Raw genomic sequence first — 5,085 nt, forward strand, 5'->3', positions numbered from 1 at the left:
TTTACTTTATTTTATATCAACTACAAACTCAAAGAAAAAGCTAGGCTATTACATTTATTATATTTATGGGTTGCCTCCCACTTAGTGCCTTAGTGTACGTCGTGGCATGACTCAGCCCAATCTCATTCATCAAAAAAGATGATGGACACATTGTGCTTATCTCCATGGTTTGCTCAATAATGCTTCACACGTTGTCTATTCACTAAGAACTTTTCAGTCTTTTCCTTGTTCCACAGCTCTACCACGCTATGAGATGTCATATGTAGGCCTAGACCACTTAGACTGTAACTTACCCAGAAACAATTTCAACCATGAATTGAACAGGAAAACAAGCTATCCAGGTTCAAAAACTCTATCAAGGACATGCTTGTCATGGCATTTCTTGGTACTCTCTTTGTACAGTTTGGCATTCTCGTAAGCATGGAGATGAAACTCATCAAGTTCAACAAGCTACAATAATATTTTCTTACCCGCGACCTTCATATCAAGATTTAGCTTTTTCACTACCCAATAAGCTTGATGTTCCATCTCTACAAGAAAATGGCAGGCTTTTCCATAAACCAACCGATATGAAGAGGTAACTATGGGCGTCTTATAAGCTATCTCCCGGTTGGATACCTCTACTTGACCACTTGTTTGTGGATGGTACACAATGGCCACCTTATGCCTACTACCATATTTAGCCAAAATATTTTTAGACCAAGTGTCAATAAAATCCATAGCTCCATCACTGATTATAGATATGGGAGTGCAAAATTGGGAGAATATGTTCTTCTTCACAAATTTCAATACCACTCTTACATTATTAGTGGCAAAAGATGCAACTTCTACCTACTTGGATCGTAATCAACTACCACTAAGATATACAAGTTACCATTGGATGATAGGAATGGTCCCATAAAATCTTTCCCCCAAACATTGAATACCTCAACTTTAAGAATGTTGTTCAGGGGAATCTCATGAAGCCTTGAAATTGTACCTAACCGCTGACACTAATAAGAATAATTAACGAAAGCCACTACATCTCTAAATAATATTTGCCAAAAGAATCTTGATTGCAAGATACTTCTAACCATATGTTCACCCCTATAATGGACACCGTATGAAGATGAATGGCATTTTTGTAGCACTTGTTGAGATTCTACTTCAGACACACATCTATGCACAATCCCATCTAGGCCCTGTTTGAAAAGATAAGGCTCATCCCATACGTATGTGTGAGAATCATGTAGCGGCTTCTTTCTCTGTTGAATGGTAGCTTTAGTAGGGTAAAACCCACATACCAACAAATTCAGGATATCTACATACCACGGTAACTCACACACATCAAGAGCCAATAATTTCTCATACAAAAACTCTTCCTGAATGCAAATCGTATCATCAACAATATGGTTATGATTCTCTAGCCTAGACAAATAGTTTGCAACTTGATTCTCTACTCCTTTTTGACCATTCATTTCTAGGTCAAATTATTGAAGCAATAGAATCCACCTAATAAACCATGGATTTGCATCTTTTTTGTTGAACAAGTACTTGATGGCAGCATAGTCTATGTGAACAATTACCTTGGTGCCTTCCAAGTATGATCTAAATTTGTCAAATGCATAAACCAGTGCTAACATCTCTTTTTCTATGACTATGTAATTTAACTAGGCATCATTTAAGACTTTACTTGCATAATAATATAATGAAATACCTTGTATTTTCACTGCCCCAAAACTGCTCCCACAACCATATCACTTGCATCACATATTAGCTCGAACGGTAACACCCAATCTGGAGAAATCAAGATGGGTGCTTCTGTCAGTTTCTTCTTTAACTTATTAAAATCTTCTTAACAAGAAGCCCCAAAATCAAATTTATCTTCTTTTTCCAATTGCTTACAAATAGGGCTTGTAATCTTTGAAAATCTTAAATAAACCACCTATAGAATCCTGCATGCCCTAGAAAACTCCTCACTCCCTTCACTATTATAGGTTATGGAAACTTCTCAATAGCTTCAACCTTGGCTCTATACATTTCAAGTCCTCTACATGACACCTTATTACCAAGGACTATTCCTTCCTTGACCAAAAAGTGACACTTTTCCTAGTTTAGTACAAGATTTGTCTCCTCTCAATGAGCTAGGATTTGATCTAGATTTTGCAAGCATACATCAAAAGACTTACCATAAACAAAGAATTCATTCATGAATAACTCAATAAATTCTTCAACTATGTCATAGAAAATTGCTATCACGCATCTCTGAAATGTTGTGGGTAAATTACAGAGGCCAAAAGGCATGCATCTAAATGCATATGTTCCATATGGGCAAGCAAATATGGTCTTTTATTGATCTTCTAGTGCAATTGTGATCTAATTATATCTAGGGTAACCGTAAAGAGAGAAATATTATTCATGCCCTACCAACCTATCCAATATTTGATCAATGAATGGGAAGGGATAATGATCCTTTCAAGTTGGATCATTCAGCTGTTGGTAGTCAATACAGATTATCTAACCTATTACCATGTGAGTGAGAATCATCTCATTAGCTTCATTGGTCACCACATTCATCCTACCTTTCTTCAGGAAATAGTGCACAGGGCTGACCCACTTACTGTCAGAAATAGGGTAGATAATCCCAACATCAAGCCACTTGATGACTTTTTTTCATATCACTTTCTTTATCATTGGATTTAATCTTTGCCGTTGTTATACTCTTGACTTGTAACCTTCTTCCATGTATATATTATGCATACAAAAAGATGGATTAATCCCTGTGATCTTTGATATCTGCCAGCCAATTGCCTTCTTCCTTCTTTTCAAAATTGCCATTGCTTCTCTTACCTGTACATCAGATAAACCTGTAGACAAAATAACAGGCAAGGTATTATTTTCACCAATGTAAACATATTTCAAGTGAGGAAAAACCTTAAGCTCTAATTTTGGAGCTTCATCAATTGAAGCTTTGGGTGATGGGCCAATTGGCCTGTTCAATGGCTCAAAATATAGTTTGTTTATTTCAAAAATTGCCAAATTCACGACTTGAATCAATTCAAGCTCCTCTACATCTCCATAAATATCATGACCCATCAAAGCTTGCTCTAATGGATAAACTACCAACAATAACCTAATATTAGACTCAAGGTCTATAACAGTTATTGAAGATAATTTTTTATATATAACAGGCAATTTTAACACCTTATATACATCAAAACCTCCAGTTTATTATGCACTCTCATAGTTATCTTCCTTGCTACTACATCAATAAGTGACTGCCCTGTTTCTAGGAATGAGCGACCCAAAATAAATGAAACAACTGGATCAACTTCAAAGTCAAGAATAACAAAGTCTATTGGAAAAATCAATGATCCCACTTTCACTAAGACATCTTTAATAATTCCATCCACCCTAGCAAGGGACCTATCAGCAAGATGCAAAATAATGGTCGTGGGTTTGGGACTCCCAAGACCCATCTTTCAGAACCAAGATATGGGCATGAGATTGATGCTTTCCCCCAAGTCACACAAACTACGAGCACTGATGGCCTGTCCAATAGTGACATGCAAAGTAAAACTACTTGGATCCATAAGCTTCATGGGTAATTTGTTCTGTATCTTAGACATACACTCCTCAGTAAGTGCAACTGTAGCATACTCTATTAACCAATTCTTGTTTTCTACTATGTCCTTCAGATACTTTGCATATTTTTGAATACTCTGTAAAATATCAATAAGAGAAAGATTTATATGAACTTGCTTTAGAAGATCCAAAAACTTTTTGTAACTTTTCTCCTCTTGGTGGTTTCTCTGCCTTTGAGGAAAGGGTAAAGGTATGGTCTTTTTCTCCACTTTAATTTCATTACCTACAGCTCCTTTTTTTAACCCCTTTCTCCTTATTATTTTTAGGATCATCATCAATAGTTGTGGGACTAACCTGCTCAAGTACCGCCTTCTTTAACTGCAACCCACTCCTTATTGTGTTTGTATTTACCTGCTTTGGATTTTCTTCTGTATTTCTAGGTTAGCCTTCTTGAGTTCTAGTGTTTTGTGCTCCCACAATCTGATCGAGTTGCAAATCCAAATTCCTAGTAATTAACTACTGAGTCTTTATAACTTTCTATTGACTTTTTATATCCGTTACCATCTTTGCCTGATAAGCTAGAATTTGATTTAACATCTCCTCTCTATTGAACGTTTGAGAAGTGGTTTGATTATACTGAACCATCTGTTCATTCTGTTGCATTGGCCCCTTATACTGATTATTGTTCTGTGCCTGATTTCCACCCTATGGGAAATTGGGATGATTTCTCTAGTTGGGATTATAGGTGTTACCAAAATTCTATTGTCCTGGATGATTTGTATTCCCCATATAATTAATAGAATCTGGATTAATCGCATATGCATCTGCAGCGTGCTTGCTACTTCTATAAACCTCACACCAAGAATTTATTTATTGGACTACATTTGTTATTGCTGCTGGCTGTGCAACCCCCAACTTCATATTGCTGAACTGATTATAATCTAATTCTAGAGTGCTATAAGTTGAGCTAATAAGCCAGTGAACTGATCTACTTCTAATACACCTGCAACTTTCTTAAGAGCACTTCTCGAGTCAGTATGCTAATCAGGATTCCCTTGTGAAATCCGTTTTGGCAGTGTGTAAAATTCATAGTAAGTCTTCTCAAGAGCTTGCCCATATTCTACTGAATCCAAGAGAATCTTGGTATTTGGATCTAGCCCCTCAATAAAAGTATGAACAAGAACATCATTAGACTGATAATGGTGAGGACAATTACTTATCCTACTTTTGAATCTCTCCCAATCTTGGTAGAGATTCACTCTTTCTTTCTATCTAAAACTCAAAATCTCTCTTCTCAAATGTGCAGTCTTCCCTGATGGAAAGAATTGAATAAGAAAATTTTGAGCTAGATCTTCCCAAGAAGTAATGGAGAGTGTTGGTTCAGCATGTAACTAAATCCTCACTTCCCCAATTAAAGAAATGGTGAAGAGATTCAGTGTGACATAATTAGTATTCACCCCTGCAGGAACATAGGTATCGCTTATTTCTAGGAATGTTTGTATGTGTTGCTAAGGGTCTTTA

At 36.4% G+C, this 5,085-nt stretch overlaps 1 non-coding gene across 1 annotated transcript; it reads left to right on the forward strand.

The window, feature by feature from the left end:
* Positions 1–4,758: 4,758 nt before the first annotated feature.
* Positions 4,759–4,865, forward strand: LOC124887473. Its single transcript, XR_007045247.1, has one exon. It is a non-coding gene; the product is annotated as a small nucleolar RNA R71 (small nucleolar RNA).
* The last annotated feature ends 220 nt before the right edge of the window (positions 4,866–5,085 follow it).

The sequence above is a fragment of the Capsicum annuum genome, chromosome 9 (assembly GCF_002878395.1).
Source record: "Capsicum annuum cultivar UCD-10X-F1 chromosome 9, UCD10Xv1.1, whole genome shotgun sequence".
NCBI classification, from domain to species: Eukaryota; Viridiplantae; Streptophyta; class Magnoliopsida; order Solanales; family Solanaceae; genus Capsicum; species Capsicum annuum.